Source organism: Oncorhynchus masou, chromosome 6 (genome assembly GCF_036934945.1).
Source record: "Oncorhynchus masou masou isolate Uvic2021 chromosome 6, UVic_Omas_1.1, whole genome shotgun sequence".
Taxonomy (NCBI): domain Eukaryota; kingdom Metazoa; phylum Chordata; class Actinopteri; order Salmoniformes; family Salmonidae; genus Oncorhynchus; species Oncorhynchus masou.
This window is the reverse complement of record NC_088217.1, coordinates 2428406-2448474: the sequence shown is the minus strand read 5'-3', so window position 1 is coordinate 2448474 and position 20069 is coordinate 2428406. Positions and strand designations below refer to the sequence as shown.

The 20069-nt window shown below is 48.8% G+C and overlaps 1 pseudogene; it reads left to right on the top strand.

Moving 5' to 3' along the window:
• The first annotated feature begins 12 nt into the window (after positions 1-12).
• LOC135541224 (cleavage stimulation factor subunit 1-like) lies at positions 13-16134 on the top strand (annotated as a pseudogene).
• Positions 16135-20069: the final 3935 nt, after the last annotated feature.

Here is a 20069-nt window from a genome sequence, read left to right as displayed (position 1 = left end):
ACCTGAGCCGAGATGTTTTGTCCCAAACCGACACTTCAGGACCGCCAGCACCTTTACCAGCTGATCATCAGCCAGCTGTTGAATGAATGTTACACCAACGTGTCGAACAACCTGATCCCAGAGGTCAAGACGTATTCCCACGCATCATTCATTTGATGTCTTATTTAACGTTTATTTTGGTAATAGAGACATGATCCTATATAAATGTAAGGTTTGACATTATTGTTATAGTCAAATATTATATCTGTTTCTGCTTCTTGCAGTCTACAAATGATTTGTAATTCTTTTCTGCCCCTGACCCAACAAAAAAAAGGGTCTGTGGCTGGATCTAATTGATGATCATGTCACTGTTTTGGGTCCATATCAGGATACCAGCTACGTATCACTGTTTTGGGTCCAGGGTAGCCTAGTGGCTAGAGCGTTGGACGAGTAACCAGAAGGTTGCAAGTTCAAATCCCTGAGCTGACAAGGTACAAATCTGTTGTTCTGCCCCTGAACAGGCAGTTTACCCACTGTTCCTAGGTTGTCATTGAAAATAAGAATTTGTTCTTAACTGACTTGCCTAGTTAAATAAAGGTAAAATACAAAATAAATAAAACATATCAGGATACCAGCTACATGGCACTGTTTTGGGTTGTACTATATTGCGTCATTTCATCCATCAATCTTGCCTTGCAAATGGCGACAGTGCAGTATGCTAGCAACCTGTCTACAGTGTTGTGCCACAGTGTTTTAATGAACTGTATCGTTCCTTCCCGTGGAGAACGATGATGGTGCAGTCAGGTGATCCGACACATCGACCTGGAGGTTCAGCGCCGACGTCCAAAGTCTCCTGGGGCGTCTGAGTACGATACTCGCTGTGTGACATCCCATAAAGGTCCCTGTCGTGTCGCCACATACAGCCGAGACGGGCAACCCATCGCTACGAGCTTGGCAGACGACTCCATCAAATTCTCTGGACGCAGAACGTATGCTGGCCATGAGTGCCATGCCCACAGAGGTGAGACGCAAAGGAGGCTAAGTCCCAATTCTTCACTATTCTCCTAAATTGTACACTTGACACTCTCATGGATTAAGAAGTGTTAGCTTGGAGTTTTCCACCTTTTGTTAAATCCATGACTGGAAGTGTAGAGAATCGGGATGCGTGCTCTCCCCTGCCTAGTGCTCTACATTTGTCCCGGAGCCCGGTGAACAGAACGCTGTGCTGCAGACGTTGTAATATCGTCCCTGTGTGTTCTACATGATGATGAATGAGACGGCCCAGCAGAACACGGAGAACCCACCTGTGATCAGAACACTGCAGGACCATGTTTACGAGCTCATGTCTGGCATTCCACCCCACCAAACAGATTCTGGCGTCGGGGTCACGTGACTACATCCTCAAACTGTTTGACTACTCCAAGCCCTCTGCCAAGAGGGCCGTCAAACACATACTGGTCTGTAGGGACGGTCTGGGCTGTCAAACACATACTGGTCTGTAGGGACGGTCTGGGCCGCCAAACACATACTGGTCTGTAGGGACAGTTAGGGCTGTCAAACATACTGGTCTGTAGGGACAGTCTGGGCCGCCAAACACATACTGGTCTGTAGGGACAGTTAGGGCTGTCAAACACATACTGGTCTGTAGGGACGGTCTGGGCCACCAAACACATACTGGTCTGTAGGGACGGTCTGGGCTGTCAAACACATACTGGTCTGTAGGGACAGATAGGGCCTTCAAACACATACTGGTCTGTAGGGACAGTTAGGGCTGTCAAACACATACTGGTCTGTAGGGACAGTTAGGGCTGTCAAACATACTGGTCTGTAGGGACAGTCTGGGCCGCCAAACACATACTGGTCTGTAGGGACAGTTAGGGCCTTCAAACACATACTGGTCTGTAGGGACAGTTAGGGCTGTCAAACACATACTGGTCTGTAGGGACAGTTAGGGCCTTCAAACACATACTGGTCTGTAGGGACAGTTAGGGCCGTCAAACACATACTGGTCTGTAGGGACAGTTAGGGCTGTCAAACACATACTGGTCTGTAGGGACAGTCTGGGCTGTCAAACACATACTGGTCTGTAGGGACAGTTAGGGCCGTCAAACACATACTGGTCTGTAGGGACAGTTAGGGCTGTCAAACACATACTGGTCTGTAGGGACAGTTAGGGCTGTCAAACACATACTGGTCTGTAGGGACAGTTAGGGCCGTCAAACACATACTGGTCTGTAGGGACAGTTAGGGCTGTCAAACACATACTGGTCTGTAGGGACAGTTAGGGCTGTCAAACACATACTGGTCTGTAGGGACGGTCTGGGCCGTCAAACACATACTGGTCTGTAGGGACGGTCTGGGCCACCAAACACATACTGGTCTGTAGGGACAGTTAGGGCCGTCAAACACATACTGGTCTGTAGGGACAGTCTGGGCTGTCAAACACATACTGGTCTGTAGGGACAGTTAGGGCTGTCAAACACATACTGGTCTGTAGGGACAGTTAGGGCCGTCAAACACATACTGGTCTGTAGGGACAGTTAGGGCCTTCAAACACATACTGGTCTGTAGGGACAGTTAGGGCCGTCAAACACATACTGGTCTGTAGGGACAGTTAGGGCTGTCAAACACATACTGGTCTGTAGGGACAGTTAGGGCCGTCAAACACATACTGGTCTGTAGGGACGGTCTGGGCCGTCAAACACATACTGGTCTGTAGGGACGGTCTGGGCCGTCAAACACATACTGGTCTGTAGGGACGGTCTGGGCCGTCAAACACATACTGGTCTGTAGGGACAGTTAGGGCCGTCAAACACATACTGGTCTGTAGGGACAGTTAGGGCAGTCAAACACATACTGGTCTGTAGGGACAGTTAGGGCCTTCAAACACATACTGGTCTGTAGGGACGGTCTGGGCCGTCAAACACATACTGGTCTGTAGGGACGGTCTGGGCCGTCAAACACATACTGGTCTGTAGGGACGGTCTGGGCCGTCAAACACATACTGGTCTGTAGGGACAGTTAGGGCCGTCAAACACATACTGGTCTGTAGGGACAGTTAGGGCAGTCAAACACATACTGGTCTGTAGGGACAGTTAGGGCTGTCAAACACATACTGGTCTGTAGGTACAGTTAGGGCTGTCAAACACATACTGGTCTGTAGGGACAGTTAGGGCTGTCAAACACATACTGGTCTGTAGGGACAGTTAGGGCTGTCAAACACATACTGGTCTGTAAGGACAGTTAAGGCTGTCAAACACATACTGGTCTGTAGGGACAGTTAGGGCTGTCAAACACATACTGGTCTGTAGGGACAGTTAGGGCTGTCAAACACATACTGGTCTGTAGGGATAGTTAGGGCTGTCAAACACATACTGGTCTGTAGGGACAGATAGGGCTGTCAAACACATACTGGTCTGTAGGGACAGTTAGGGCTGTCAAACACATACTGGTCTGTAGGGACAGTTAGGGCTGTCAAACACATACTGGTCTGTAGGGACAGTTAGGGCTGTCAAACACATACTGGTCTGTAGGGACAGTTAGGGCTGTCAAACACATACTGGTCTGTAGGGACAGTTAGGGCTGTCAAACACATACTGGTCTGTAGGGACAGTTAGGGCTGTCAAACACATACTGGTCTGTAGGGACAGTTAGGGCTGTCAAACACATACTGGTCTGTAGGGACAGTTAGGGCTGTCAAACACATACTGGTCTGTAGGGACAGTTAGGGCCGTCAAACACATACTGGTCTGTAGGGACAGTTAGGGCTGTCAAACACATACTGGTCTGTAGGGACAGATAGGGCTGTCAAACACATACTGGTCTGTAAGGACAGTTAAGGCTGTCAAACACATACTGGTCTGTAGGGACAGTTAGGGCTGTCAAACACATACTGGTCTGTAGGGACAGTTAGGGCCGTCAAACACATACTGGTCTGTAGGGACAGTTAGGGCTGTCAAACACATACTGGTCTGTAGGGACAGTTAGGGCCGTCAAACACATACTGGTCTGTAGGGACAGTTAGGGCCTTCAAACACATACTGGTCTGTAGGGACAGTTAGGGCTGTCAAACACATACTGGTCTGTAGGGACAGTTAGGGCCTTCAAACACATACTGGTCTGTAGGGACAGTTAGGGCTGTCAAACACATACTGGTCTGTAAGGACAGTTAGGGCTGTCAAACACATACTGGTCTGTAGGGACAGTTAGGGCCTTCAAACACATACTGGTCTGTAGGGACAGTCTGGGCTGTCAAACACATACTGGTCTGTAGGGACAGTTAGGGCTGTCAAACATACTGGTCTGTAGGGACAGTTAGGGCTGTCAAACACATACTGGTCTGTAGGGACAGTTAGGGCTGTCAAACACATACTGGTCTGTAGGGACAGTTAGGGCCGTCAAACACATACTGGTCTGTAGGGACAGTTAGGGCTGTCAAACACATACTGGTCTGTAGGGACGGTTAGGGCCGTCAAACACATACTGGTCTGTAGGGACAGTTAGGGCCGTCAAACACGTACTGGTCTGTAGGGATGGTCTGGGCCGTCAAACACATACTGGTCTGTAGGGACAGTTAGGGCTGTCAAACACATACTGGTCTGTAGGGACAGTTAGGGCTGTCAAACATACTGGTCTGTAGGGACAGTCTGGGCCGCCAAACACATACTGGTCTGTAGGGACAGTTAGGGCCTTCAAACACATACTGGTCTGTAGGGACAGTTAGGGCTGTCAAACACATACTGGTCTGTAGGGACAGTTAGGGCCTTCAAACACATACTGGTCTGTAGGGACAGTTAGGGCTGTCAAACACATACTGGTCTGTAGGGACGGTCTGGGCCGTCAAACACATACTGGTCTGTAGGGACGGTCTGGGCCACCAAACACATACTGGTCTGTAGGGACAGTTAGGGCCGTCAAACACATACTGGTCTGTAGGGACAGTCTGGGCTGTCAAACACATACTGGTCTGTAGGGACAGTTAGGGCTGTCAAACACATACTGGTCTGTAGGGACAGTTAGGGCCTTCAAACACATACTGGTCTGTAGGGACAGTTAGGGCTGTCAAACACATACTGGTCTGTAGGGACAGTTAGGGCAGTCAAACACATACTGGTCTGTAGGGACAGTTAGGGCTGTCAAACACATACTGGTCTGTAGGTACAGTTAGGGCTGTCAAACACATACTGGTCTGTAGGGACAGTTAGGGCTGTCAAACACATACTGGTCTGTAAGGACAGTTAAGGCTGTCAAACACATACTGGTCTGTAGGGACAGTTAGGGCTGTCAAACACATACTGGTCTGTAGGGACAGTTAGGGCCGTCAAACACATACTGGTCTGTAGGGACAGTTAGGGCTGTCAAACACATACTGGTCTGTAGGGACAGTTAGGGCCGTCAAACACATACTGGTCTGTAGGGACAGTTAGGGCTGTCAAACACATACTGGTCTGTAGGGACAGTTAGGGCCGTCAAACACATACTGGTCTGTAGGGACAGTTAGGGCTGTCAAACACATACTGGTCTGTAGGGACAGTTAGGGCTGTCAAACACATACTGGTCTGTAGGGACAGTTAGGGCCTTCAAACACATACTGGTCTGTAGGGACAGTTAGGGCTGTCAAACACATACTGGTCTGTAAGGACAGTTAGGGCTGTCAAACACATACTGGTCTGTAGGGACAGTTAGGGCCGTCAAACACATACTGGTCTGTAAGGACAGTTAGGGCTGTCAAACACATACTGGTCTGTAAGGACAGTTAGGGCTGTCAAACACATACTGGTCTGTAGGGACAGTTAGGGCCGTCAAACACATACTGGTCTGTAAGGACAGTTAGGGCTGTCAAACACATACTGGTCTGTAGGGACAGTTAGGGCTGTCAAACACATACTGGTCTGTAAGGACAGTTAGGGCTGTCAAACACATACTGGTCTGTAGGGACAGTTAGGGCTGTCAAACACATACTGGTCTGTAGGGACAGTCTGGGCTGTCAAACACATACTGGTCTGTAGGGACAGTTAGGGCTGTCAAACATACTGGTCTGTAGGGACAGTTAGGGCTGTCAAACACATACTGGTCTGTAAGGACAGTTAGGGCCGTCAAACACATACTGGTCTGTAGGGACAGTTAGGGCTGTCAAACACATACTGGTCTGTAGGGACAGTTAGGGCCGTCAAACACATACTGGTCTGTAGGGACAGTTAGGGCTGTCAAACATACTGGTCTGTAGGGACAGTTAGGGCCTTCAAACACATACTGGTCTGTAGGGACAGTTAGGGCTGTCAAACACATACTGGTCTGTAGGGACAGTCTGGGCCTTCAAACACATACTGGTCTGTAGGGACAGTTAGGGCTGTCAAACACATACTGGTCTGTAGGGACAGTTAGGGCTGTCAAACACATACTGGTCTGTAGGGACAGTTAGGGCCGTCAAACACATACTGGTCTGTAGGGACAGTTAGGGCTGTCAAACACATACTGGTCTGTAGGGACAGTTAGGGCCGTCAAACACATACTGGTCTGTAGGGACAGTTAGGGCTGTCAAACACATACTGGTCTGTAGGGACAGTCTGGGCCGCCAAACACATACTGGTCTGTAGGGACAGTTAGGGCCTTCAAACACATACTGGTCTGTAGGGACAGTTAGGGCCGTCAAACACATACTGGTCTGTAGGGACAGTTAGGGCTGTCAAACACATACTGGTCTGTAGGGACGGTTAGGGCCGTCAAACACATACTGGTCTGTAGGGACAGTTAGGGCTGTCAAACACATACTGGTCTGTAGGGACAGTTAGGGCGGTCAAACACATACTGGTCTGTAGGGACAGTTAGGGCTGTCAAACACATACTGGTCTGTAGGGACAGTTAGGGCTGTCAAACACATACTGGTCTGTAGGGACAGTTAGGGCCGTCAAACACATACTGGTCTGTAGGGACAGTTAGGGCCGTCAAACACATACTGGTCTGTAGGGACAGTTAGGGCCGTCAAACACGTACTGGTCTGTAGGGATGGTCTGGGCCGTCAAACACATACTGGTCTGTAGGGACAGTTAGGGCCGTCAAACACATACTGGTCTGTAGGGACAGTCTGGGCTGTCAAACACATACTGGTCTGTAGGGACAGTTAGGGCTGTCAAACACATACTGGTCTGTAGGGACAGTTAGGGCCGTCAAACACATACTGGTCTGTAGGGACAGTTAGGGCCGTCAAACATACTGGTCTGTAGGGACAGTTAGGGCCGTCAAACACATACTGCCTAAAAGGATTAGGCCTACACAGATCTGTGTCATGTCACTAACAGTGATGTGTGTTTCCTCCTCACAGGAAGCAGAGATGCTGCGGTCCATTTCCTTCCACCCGTCAGATCATTTCCTGTAGGTGGGCACTCAGCATCCCATCCTCCACCTCGATGTGTCTCTCTCTTGGTGTGTGTGTCTCTCTCTGTGTGTGTCTCTCTCCGTGTGTGTTTCTCTCTTGGTGTGTCTCTCTCTGTGTGTGTCTCTCTCTTGGTGTGTCTCTCTCTTGGTGTGTCTCTCTTGGTGTGTGTGTCTCTCTTGGTGTGTGTGTCTCTCTCTTGGTGTGTGTGTCTCTCTCTTGGTGTGTGTGTCTCTCTTGGTGTGTGTGTCTCTCTCTTGGTGTGTGTCTCTCTCTTGGTGTGTGTGTCTCTCTTGGTGTGTGTGTCTCTCTTGGTGTGTGTGTCTCTTTGTGTGTGTGTCTCTCTCTTGGTGTGTGTGTCTCTCTCTTGGTGTGTGTGTCTCTCTCTTGGTGTGTGTCTCTCTCTTGGTGTGTGTGTCTCTCTTGGTGTGTATGTCTCTCTCTTGGTGTGTGTGTCTCTCTTGGTGTGTATGTCTCTCTCTTGGTGTGTGTGTCTCTCTCTTGGTGTGTGTGTCTCTCTCTTGGTGTGTGTCTCTCTCTTGGTGTGTGTCTCTCTCTTGGTGTGTGTCTCTCTCTTGGTGTGTGTCTCTCTCTTGGTGTGTGTCTCTCTCTTGGTGTGTGTGTCTCTCTCTTGGTGTGTGTGTCTCTCTCTTGGTGTGTGTGTCTCTCTCTTGGTGTGTATGTCTCTCTCTTGGTGTGTGTCTCTCTTGGTGTGTGTGTCTCTCTCTTGGTGTGTGTGTCTCTCTCTTGGTGTGTGTCTCTCTCTTGGTGTGTGTGTCTCTCTCTTGGTGTGTGTCTCTCTCTTGGTGTGTGTGTCTCTCTCTTGGTGTGTGTCTCTCTTGGTGTGTGTGTCTCTCTCTTGGTGTGTGTGTCTCTCTCTTGGTGTGTGTCTCTCTCTTGGTGTGTGTGTCTCTCTCTTGGTGTGTATGTCTCTCTCTTGGTGTGTGTGTCTCTCTCTTGGTGTGTATGTCTCTCTCTTGGTGTATGTGTCTCTCTTGGTGTGTGTGTCTCTCTCTTGGTGTGTGTGTCTCTCTCTTGGTGTGTGTGTCTCTCTTGGTGTGTGTGTCTCTCTTGGTGTGTGTGTGTCTCTCTCTTGGTGTGTGTGTCTCTCTCTTGGTGTGTGTGTCTCTCTCTTGGTGTGTCTCTCTCTTGGTGTGTGTGTCTCTCTCTTGGTGTGTGTGTGTCTCTCTATTGGTGTGTGTGTCTCTCTTGGTGTGTGTGTCTCTCTCTTGGTGTGTCTCTCTTGGTGTGTGTGTCTCTCTCTTGGTGTGTGTGTCTCTCTTTGGTGTGTGTGTCTCTCTCTTGGTGTGTGTGTCTCTCTTTGGTGTGTGTGTCTCTCTTGGTGTGTGTGTCTCTGGTGTGTGTGTCTCTCTTGGTGTGTGTGTGTCTCTCTCTTGGTGTGTGTGTCTCTCTTGGTGTGTGTGTCTCTCTCTTGGTGTGTCTCTCTCTTGGTGTGTGTGTCTCTCTCTTGGTGTGTGTGTCTCTCTCTTGGTGTGTCTCTCTCTTGGTGTGTGTGTCTCTCTCTTGGTGTGTGTGTCTCTCTCTTGGTGTGTGTGTCTCTCTTGGTGTGTCTCTCTCTTGGTGTGTGTGTCTCTCTCTTGGTGTGTGTGTCTCTCTCTTGGTGTGTCTCTCTCTTGGTGTGTGTGTCTCTCTCTTGGTGTGTGTGTCTCTCTCTTGGTGTGTGTGTCTCTCTCTTGGTGTGTCTCTCTCTTGGTGTGTGTGTCTCTCTTGGTGTGTGTGTCTCTCTCTTGGTGTGTCTCTCTCTTGGTGTGTGTGTCTCTCTCTTGGTGTGTGTGTCTCTCTCTTGGTGTGTCTCTCTTGGTGTGTGTGTCTCTCTCTTGGTGTGTGTGTCTCTCTCTTGGTGTGTGTGTCTCTCTCTTGGTGTGTGTGTCTCTCTCTTGGTGTGTGTGTCTCTCTTTGGTGTGTGTGTCTCTCTTTGGTGTGTGTGTCTCTCTTGGTGTGTGTGTCTCTCTTTGGTGTGTGTGTCTCTCTCTTGGTGTGTGTCTCTCTTGGTGTGTGTGTCTCTCTCTTGGTGTGTGTGTCTCTCTTGGTGTGTGTGTCTCTCTCTTGGTGTGTGTGTCTCTCTCTTGGTGTGTGTGTGTGTCTCTCTTGGTGTGTGTGTGTCTCTCTCTTGGTGTGTGTGTCTCTCTCTTGGTGTGTGTGTCTCTCTCTTGGTGTGTGTGTCTCTCTCTTGGTGTGTGTGTCTCTCTCTTGGTGTGTGTGTCTCTCTCTTGGTGTGTCTCTCTCTTGGTGTGTCTCTCTCTTGGTGTGTGTGTCTCCCTCTTGGTGTGTGTGTCTCTCTCTTGGTGTGTCTCTCTCTTGGTGTGTGTGTCTCTTGGTGTGTGTGTCTCTTTCTTGTGTGTGTCTCTCTTGGTGTGTGTGTCTCTCTCTTGGTGTGTGTGTCTCTCTCTTGGTGTGTGTGTCTCTCTTTGGTGTGTGTGTCTCTCTCTTGGTGTGTGTGTCTCTCTCTTGGTGTGTGTGTCTCTCTCTTGGTGTGTCTCTCTCTTGGTGTGTGTGTCTCTCTCTTGGTGTGTGTGTCTCTCTCTTGGTGTGTCTCTCTCTTGGTGTGTGTGTCTCTCTCTTGGTGTGTGTGTCTCTCTCTTGGTGTGTGTGTCTCTCTTGTGTGTGTGTCTCTTGATGTGTATGTCTCTTGATGTGTATGTCTCTTGATGTGTATGTCTCTCTCTTGGTGTGTGTGTCTCTCTTGATGTGTGTGTCTCTCTTGATGTGTGTGTCTCTTGATGTGTGTGTCTCTTGATGTGTGTGTCTCTTGATGTGTATGTCTCTCTCTTGGTGTGTGTCTCTCTCTTGATGTGTGTGTCTCTCTCTTGGTGTGTGTCTCTCTCTTGGTGTGTGTGTCTCTCTTGGTGTGTGTGTCTCTCTTGGTGTGTGTGTCTCTCTCTTGTGTCTCTCTTGGTGTGTATGTCTTGGTGTGTGTGTCTCTCTTGGTGTGTGTGTCTCTTGGTGTGTGTGTCTCTCTTGGTGTGTGTGTCTCTCTCTTGGTGTGTGTGTCTCTCTCTTGGTGTGTGTGTCTCTCTCTTGGTGTGTGTGTCTCTCTCTTGGTGTGTATGTCTCTCTCTTGGTGTGTGTGTGTCTCTTGGTGTGTGTGTCTCTCTTGGTGTGTGTGTCTCTCTCTTGGTGTGTGTGTGTCTCTTGGTGTGTGTGTCTCTCTCTTGGTGTGTGTGTCTCTTTGTGTGTGTGTCTCTCTTGGTGTGTGTGTCTCTCTTGGTGTGTGTGTCTCTTGTGTGTGTGTCTCTGGTGTGTGTGTCTCTCTTTGGTGTGTGTGTGTGTCTCTCTTGGTGTGTATGTCTCTCTCTTGGTGTGTGTGTCTCTCTTGGTGTGTGTGTCTCTCTCTTGGTGTGTGTGTCTCTCTCTTGATGTGTATGTCTCTCTTTGGTGTGTCTCTTTGTGTGTGTGTCTCTCTTGGTGTGTATGTCTCTCTCTTGGTGTGTGTGTCTCTCTCTTGATGTGTATGTCTCTCTCTTGGTGTGTGTGTCTCTCTCTTGGTGTGTGTCTCTCTCTTGATGTGTATGTCTCTCTCTTGGTGTGTGTGTCTCTCTCTTGGTGTGTGTCTCTCTCCTGGTGTGTGTGTCTCTCTCTTGGTGTGTGTGTCTCTCTCTTGGTGTGTGTGTCTCTCTCTTGGTGTGTATGTCTCTCTCTTGGTGTGTGTGTCTCTTGGTGTGTGTGTCTCTCTTGGTGTGTGTGTCTCTCTCTTGGTGTGTGTGTGTCTCTTGGTGTGTGTGTCTCTCTCTTGGTGTGTGTGTCTCTCTCTTGGTGTGTATGTCTCTCTCTTGGTGGTGTGTGTGTCTCTCTCTTGGTGTGTGTGTCTCTCTTGGTGTGTGTGTCTCTCTTTGGTGTGTGTGTGTCTCTCTTTGGTGTGTGTGTCTCTCTCTTGGTGTGTGTGTCTCTCTCTTTGGTGTGTGTGTCTCTCTTGGTGTGTGTCTCTCTTGGTGTGTATGTCTCTCTTGGTGTGTGTGTCTCTCTTGATGTGTATGTCTCTCTCTTGGTGTGTGTCTCTCTTGGTGTGTCTCTCTGGTGTGTGTCTCTCTCTTGGTGTGTGTGTCTCTTGGTGTGTGTGTCTCTCTCTTGGTGTGTGTGTCTCTTGGTGTGTATGTCTCTCTCTTGGTGTGTGTGTCTCTCTCTTGGTGTGTGTGTCTCTCTCTTGGTGTGTGTGTCTCTCTCTTGGTGTGTGTGTGTCTCTTGGTGTGTGTGTCTCTTGATGTGTATGTCTCTCTCTTGGTGTGTGTGTCTCTTGATGTGTATGTCTCTCTCTTGGTGTGTGTGTGTCTCTCTCTTGGTGTGTGTGTCTCTTGATGTGTGTGTCTCTCTCTTGGTGTGTGTGTGTCTCTTGGTGTGTGTGTCTCTTGATGTGTGTGTCTCTCTCTTGGTGTGTGTGTCTCTCTCTTGGTGTGTGTGTCTCTCTCTTGGTGTGTGTGTCTCTCTCTTGGTGTGTGTGTCTCTTGATGTGTATGTCTCTCTCTTGGTGTGTGTGTCTCTCTCTTGGTGTGTGTGTCTCTCTCTTGGTGTGTGTGTCTCTCTTGGTGTGTGTGTGTGTCTCTCTTGGTGTGTGTGTCTCTCTTGATGTGTATGTCTCTCTTGGTGTGTATGTCTTGGTGTGTGTGTCTCTCTTGGTGTGTGTGTCTCTCTCTTGGTGTGTGTGTCTCTCTCTTGGTGTGTGTGTCTCTTGATGTGTATGTCTCTCTCTTGGTGTGTGTGTCTCTCTCTTGGTGTGTGTGTCTCTCTCTTGGTGTGTGTGTCTCTCTCTTGGTGTGTGTGTCTCTCTTGTGTGTGTGTCTCTCTCTTGGTGTGTGTGTCTCTCTCTTGGTGTGTGTGTCTCTCTCTTGGTGTGTATGTCTCTTGATGTGTGTGTGTCTCTCTTGGTGTGTGTGTCTCTCTCTTGGTGTGTGTGTCTCTCTCTTGGTGTGTGTGTCTCTCTCTTGGTGTGTGTGTCTCTTGATGTGTATGTCTCTCTCTTGGTGTGTATGTCTCTCTCTTGATGTGTGTGTCTCTTGATGTGTATGTCTCTCTCTTGGTGTGTATGTCTCTCTCTTGGTGTGTGTGTCTCTCTCTTGGTGTGTGTGTCTCTCTCTTGGTGTGTATGTCTCTCTCTTTATGTGTATGTCTCTCTCTTGGTGTGTGTGTCTCTCTCTTGATGTGTGTGTCTCTTGATGTGTATGTCTCTCTCTTGGTGTGTATGTCTCTCTCTTGGTGTGTATGTCTCTCTCTTGGTGTGTGTGTGTCTCTCTTGCTGTGTGTGTGTCTCTCTCTTGGTGTGTGTGTCTCTCTCTTGGTGTGTGTGTCTCTCTCTTGGTGTGTGTGTCTCTCTCTTGGTGTGTGTGTGTCTCTCTTGGTGTGTGTGTCTCTCTCTTGGTGTGTGTGTCTCTCTCTTGGTGTGTGTGTGTCTCTTGGTGTGTATGTCTCTCTCTTGGTGTGTGTCTCTCTCTTGGTGTGTGTGTCTCTCTCTTGGTGTGTGTGTCTCTCTCTTGGTGTGTGTGTCTCTCTCTTGGTGTGTGTGTGTCTCTCTTGGTGTGTGTGTCTCTCTCTTGGTGTGTGTGTCTCTCTCTTGTGTGTGTCTCTCTCTTGGTGTGTGTGTGTCTCTCTTGGTGTGTGTGTGTCTCTTGATGTGTATGTCTCTCTCTTGGTGTGTGTGTCTCTCTCTTGGTGTGTGTGTCTCTTGATGTGTATGTCTCTCTCTTGGTGTGTGTGTCTCTCTCTTGGTGTGTGTGTCTCTCTCTGGTGTGTGTGTCTCTCTCTTGGTGTGTGTGTCTCTCTTTGGTGTGTGTGTCTCTCTCTTGGTGTGTGTGTCTCTCTTGGTGTGTGTGTCTCTCTTGGTGTGTGTGTCTCTCTTGGTGTGTGTGTCTCTCTCTTGGTGTGTGTGTCTCTCTCTTGGTGTGTGTGTCTCTTGATGTGTATGTCTCTCTCTTGGTGTGTATGTCTCTCTTTGATGTGTGTGTCTCTTTGATGTGTATGTCTCTCTCTTGGTGTGTGTGTGTCTCTCTCTTGGTGTGTGTGTCTCTCTCTTGGTGTGTGTGTCTCTCTCTTGGTGTGTGTGTCTCTCTCTTGGTGTGTGTGTCTCTCTCTTGGTGTGTGTGTCTCTCTCTTGGTGTGTATGTCTCTTGATGTGTGTGTGTCTCTTGTGTGTGTGTCTCTCTTTGGTGTGTGTGTCTCTCTCTTGGTGTGTGTGTCTCTCTCTTGGTGTGTGTGTCTCTTGATGTGTATGTCTCTCTCTTGGTGTGTATGTCTCTCTCTTGATGTGTGTGTCTCTTGATGTGTATGTCTCTCTTGGTGTGTATGTTTCTCTCTTGGTGTGTGTGTCTCTCTTTGTGTGTGTGTCTCTCTCTGGTGTGTATGTCTCTCTTTTATGTGTATGTCTCTCTCTTGGTGTGTGTGTCTCTCTCTTGATGTGTGTGTCTCTTGATGTGTATGTCTCTCTCTTGGTGTGTATGTCTCTCTCTTGGTGTGTATGTCTCTCTCTTGGTGTGTGTGTGTCTCTCTTGCTGTGTGTGTGTCTCTCTCTTGGTGTGTGTGTCTCTCTCTTGGTGTGTGTGTCTCTCTCTTGGTGTGTGTGTCTCTCTTGGTGTGTGTGTCTCTCTTGGTGTGTGTGTGTCTCTCTTGGTGTGTGTGTCTCTCTCTTGGTGTGTGTGTCTCTCTCTTGGTGTGTGTGTGTCTCTTGGTGTGTATGTCTCTCTCTTGGTGTGTGTCTCTCTTGGTGTGTGTGTCTCTCTTGGTGTGTGTGTCTCTCTCTTGGTGTGTGTGTCTCTCTCTTGGTGTGTGTGTGTCTCTCTTGGTGTGTGTGTCTCTCTCTTGGTGTGTGTGTCTCTCTCTTGGTGTGTGTGTGTCTCTCTTTGTGTGTGTCTCTCTCTTGGTGTGTGTGTGTCTCTCTTGGTGTGTGTGTGTCTCTTGATGTGTATGTCTCTCTCTTGGTGTGTGTGTCTCTCTCTTGGTGTGTGTGTCTCTCTCTTGGTGTGTGTGTCTCTCTCTTGGTGTGTGTGTCTCTCTCTTGGTGTGTGTGTCTCTCTCTTGGTGTGTGTGTCTCTCTTTGGTGTGTGTGTCTCTCTCTTGGTGTGTGTGTCTCTCTTTGGTGTGTGTGTCTCTCTCTGGTGTGTGTGTCTCTCTTGGTGTGTGTGTCTCTCTCTTGGTGTGTGTGTCTCTCTCTTGGTGTGTGTGTCTCTCTCTTGGTGTGTATGTCTCTCTCTTGGTGTGTGTGTCTCTCTCTTGGTGTGTGTGTGTCTCTCTCTTGGTGTGTGTGTCTCTCTCTTGATGTGTATGTCTCTCTCTTGGTGTGTGTGTCTCTCTCTTGGTGTGTGTGTCTCTCTTGGTGTGTGTGTCTCTCTCTTGGTGTGTGTGTCTCTCTCTTGGTGTGTGTGTCTCTCTCTTGGTGTGTATGTCTCTCTCTTGGTGTGTGTGTCTCTCTCTTGGTGTGTGTGTCTCTCTCTTTGTGTGTGTGTCTCTCTTGGTGTGTGTGTCTCTCTCTTGGTGTGTGTGTCTCTCTCTTGGTGTGTGTGTCTCTCTTGGTGTGTGTGTGTCTCTCTTGGTGTGTATGTCTCTCTTTGGTGTGTGTGTCTCTCTTGGTGTGTGTGTCTCTCTCTTGGTGTGTGTGTCTCTCTCTTGGTGTGTATGTCTCTCTTGGTGTGTGTGTCTCTCTCTTGGTGTGTGTGTCTCTCTCTTGGTGTGTGTGTCTCTCTTGGTGTGTGTGTCTCTCTCTTGGTGTGTGTGTGTCTCTCTTTGTGTGTGTGTCTCTCTCTTGGTGTGTGTGTCTCTCTCTTGGTGTGTGTGTCTCTCTCTTGGTGTGTGTGTCTCTCTCTTGGTGTGTATGTGTGTGTGTGTCTTTTTCTCTTGGTGTGTGTGTGTGTGTGTATCTCTCTCTCTCTTGGTGTAAACAGAGATCTGTTTATTATGAGATGTGGTCCTGTCTATAGAGATCTGTTTATTATTTAGGTGTGGTCCTGTCTATAGAGATCTGTTTATTATTTAGGTGTGGTCCTGTCTATAGAGATCTGTTTATTATTTAGGTGTGGTCCTGTCTATAGAGATCTGTTTATTATTTAGGTGTGGTCCTGTCTATATTTCATCTTTTGATATATAAAAAAAAAACAACTTTGTTGTTGAGTAAGTGTTGTAACTTCTTTTTCACTTTTTGATTTATTTTTTTGTCTTTCTGTCTGTCACAGATTTGTATTAAAACCTTGAAGTGATGTTTCCCTGTTAATCATATACATTTAAGAATTATACCTGTTTTTGTGAGAAACACTGACCTGTGTCCTGGTCTGTTTCTGCTCTTCTAGTTCAATCAGACATTTGGATTGACAATGAAACAGACTGGTACCCAGGTTAGAGAAACACCTGCATGACGATTCACCATGAATTTAATTCCGCTGCTCTATCTAACGCTGCGTACACTGAGTATACCAAGTACCCCCCCCCCCCCCCCTTTGCCCTCAGAAAAGCCTCAAGTCGTCGGGCGTGGACTCTACAAGGGGTCGAAAGCGTTCCACAGGGATACTGGCCCATGTTGACTCCAATGCTTCCCACAGTTGTGTCAAATTAGCTGGATGTCCTTTGGGTGGTGGACCATTCTTGATACACATGGGAAACTGTTGTGCATGGAAAAACCCAGCAGCGTTAGAGTTCCTAACACCTGGCACCTACTACCATACCCTGTTCACAGGCACTTAAATATTTCACAAATTCTCCCTCTTTCACCTGGTCAGTCTGTCAAGGAAAGAGCAGGTGTTCTTAATATTTTGTCCACTCTGTATGTTTAGTCTAAACTGCCATCGTAGAAGTCGTTTGTGTGACTTCAAATTGAGGGGCGTTGTACACAAACTTATCAGCGATTAGATCGTTTAACAAATCAGAGTATCAAAGTTGAAAAAGTTATTATGTAGGTCAGCTCTTGCCCAACCCATCGGTTTCTGAGAGCAATGAGAACGGTCGGAATGAGTTTAAATTCTAGAAATCGTTGGGTCTCATGGTGGCGAAGAAACACCACTTGGCTGAAGCGATGTCATAAAGTTGAGCTATGGGTGTTAGGTGGAGAAACAGAGAGAGCTAACAGACCTCACTGACGCAGGAGACCACAGCTTTCTCAGTGATTGGCTGTTGCTGTGGTCAGTGGTTTAGGCTTGAGCACATAGGAAACTTCACAATAGACCGACGTTTACTGCTAGTCAGTGGTGTTTGCACATTTACACAGGAAAACCTACAGCGTTATTCTGTTCTGACTCATACCATATAACCTGACATCAGTGCCAATTTTCTCATGTTAGTCTTGGTGGGAAACACGCCAGCAAAGCCACAACACAGCGTTAACCAATACATTAATTGCACTATAACTGTGACGAGCGATGCCCACAAACTATTAAGGCCTACATAAAGCTGTTCCAACACCTTACCACAAATCATACTTCATTGGCAGCATGGCCAATGTTGAATGTTTATCATTTTAAAGTAGGAAAAGAGACCCTTAATCTTAGACTTGGGACCACACAGCCACTCCATTGAATCGCAGGCTAATGATTACTTTGCAATGTTTGTAGTTAGCCACTGATTCCTTCCAAACCACTCATTGTTAAATTTGCGATTTCTAATTTGTGTAATGTTTATGTCTAATGGAGCACTTGATTCATGATGACCGCTAGCTAAGATTTTGAAAGTATGATGTTGACATGATCAGTCCAGTGAAAGCTACTGTGCATATAACGTGATTTAACGTCATTTGAAAAGCCCCCAACCCAGTCATATCCCCCATACCCCCAACCCAGTTATATCCCCCATACCCCCAACCCAGTTATATACCCCCAACCCAGTCATATACCCCATACTCCCAACCCAGTCATATCCCCAACCCAGTCATATCCCCCAACCCAGTCATATCCCCCATACCCCCAACCCAGTCATATCCCCCATACCCCCAACCCAGTTATATACCCCCAACCCAGTCATATAACCAACCCAGTCATATCCCCGACCCAGTCATATCCCCCAACCCAGTCATATCCCCCCAACCCAGTCATATCCCCAACCCAGTCATATCCCCAACCCAGTCATATACCCCCAACACAGTCATATCCCCCAACCCAGTCATATCCCCCAACCCAGTCATATACCCCCAAACCAGTCATACCCCCAACCCAGTCATATCCCCAACCCAGTCATATCCCCAACCCAGTCATATCCCCAACCCAGTCATATCCCCCAACCCAGTCATACTCCCAACCCAGTTATACCCCCAACCCAGTCATATGCCCCAACCCAGTTATACCCCCAACACAGTCATATCCCCAACCCAGTTATACCCCCAACCCAGTCATATCCCCCAACCCAGTCATATCCCCCAACCCAGTCATATACCCCCAACCCAGTCATACTCCCAACCCAGTCATATCCCCCATACCCCCAACCCAGTCATATACCCCATACTCCCAACCCAGTCATACCCCCAACCCAGTTATACCCCCAACCCAGTCATATCCCCAACCCAGTTATACCCCCATCCCAGTCATATCCCCAACCCAGTCATATCCCCAACCCAGTCATATCCTCAACCCAGTTATACCCCTAACCCAGTCATATCCCCAACCCAGGCATATCCCCAACCCAGTCATATCCCCAACCCAGTCATATCCCCAACCCAGTCATATCCTCAAACCAGTTATACCCCTAACCCAGTCATATCCCCAACCCAGTCATACTCCCAACCCAGTCATATCCCCAACCCAGTCATATCCCCAACCCAGTCATATCCCCCAACCCAGTCATATCCCCAACCCAGTTATACCCCCATCCCAGTCATATCCCCAACCCAGTCATATCCCCAACCCAGTCATATCCTCAACCCAGTTATACCCCTAACCCAGTCATATTCCCAACCCAGTCATATACCCCAACCCAGTCATATCCCCCATACCCCCAACCCAGTCATATCCCCAACCCAGTCATACCCCCAACCCAGTCATATCCCCAACCCAGTTATACCCCCAACCCAGTCATATCCCCAACCCAGTCATATCCCCAACCCAGTCATATCCCCAACCCAGTCATGCCCCAACCCAGTCATATCCCCAACCCAGTCATACCCCCATACTCCCAACCCAGTCATACTCCCAACCCAGTCATATCCCCAACCCAGTCATACTCCCAACCCAGTCATATCCCCAACCCAGTCATATCCCCAACACAGTCATACCCCCATACTCACAACCCAGTCATACTCCCAACCCAGTCATATCCCCAACCCAGTCATACCCCCAACACAGTCACACCCCCATACTCCCAACCCAGTCATACTCCCAACCCAGTCATATCCCCAACCCAGTCATACCCCCAACCCAGTTATATCCCCAACCCAGTCATACCCCCAACCCAGTCATATCCCCAACCCAGTCATACCCCCCAACCCAGTCATACCCCCAACCCAGTCATACCCCCAACCCAGTCATACCCCCAACCCAGTCATATCCCCAACCCAGTTATACCCCCAACCCAGTCATATCCCCATACCACAACCCAGTCATACTCCCAACCCAGTCATATCCCCAACCCAGTCATACCCCCAACCCAGTCATATCCCCAACCCAGTTTTACTCCCAACCCAGTCATACTCCCAACCCAGTCATATCCCCAACCCAGTCATACCCCCAACCCAGTCATATCCCCAACCCAGTTTTACTCCCAACCCAGTCATACTCCCAACCCAGTCATATCCCCAACCCAGTCATACCCCCAACCCAGTCATACCCCCAACCCAGTCATACCCCCAACCCAGTCATATCTCCGACCCAGTCATACTAAAAACCCAGTCATATCCCCAACCCAGTTATACCCCCAACCCAGTCATATCCCCATACCACAACCCAATTATACCCCCAACCCAGTTATACCCCAACCCAGTCATATCTCCAACCCAGTCATACTCCCAACCCAGTCATACCCCCAACACAGTCACACCCCCATACTCCCAACCCAGTCATACTCCCAACCCAGTCATATCCCCAACCCAGTCATACCCCCAACCCAGTTATATCCCCAACCCAGTCATACCCCCAACCCAGTCATATCCCCAACCCAGTCATACCCCCAACCCAGTCATACCCCCAACCCAGTCATACCCCCAACCCAGTCATATCCCCATACCGCAACCCAGTTATACTCCCAACCCAGTCATACTCCCAACCCAGTCATATCCCCAACCCAGTCATACCCCCAACCAAGTCATACCCCCAACCCAGTCATACCCCCAACCCAGTCATATCTCCGACCCAGTCATACTAAAAACCCAGTCATATCCCCAACCCAGTTATACCCCCAACCCAGTCATATCCCCATACCACAACCCAATTATACCCCCAACCCAGTTATACCCCAACCCAGTCATATCTCCAACCCAGTCATACTCCCAACCCAGTCATATACCCCATACTCCCAACCCAGTCATACTCCCAACCCAGTCATATCCCCCATACCCCCAACCCAGTCATATCCCCAACCCAGTCATACTCCCAACCCAGTCATATCCCCCAACCCAGTCATATCCCCCAACCCAGTCATATCCCCAACCCAGTCATATCCCCATACCCCAACCCAGTTTTACCCCCAACCCAGTCATATCCCCAACCCAGTCATATCCCTAACCCAGTTATACCCCCAACCCAGTCGTATCCCCAACCCAGTTATACCCCCAACCCAGTCATTTCTCCGACCCAGTCATATCCCCAAC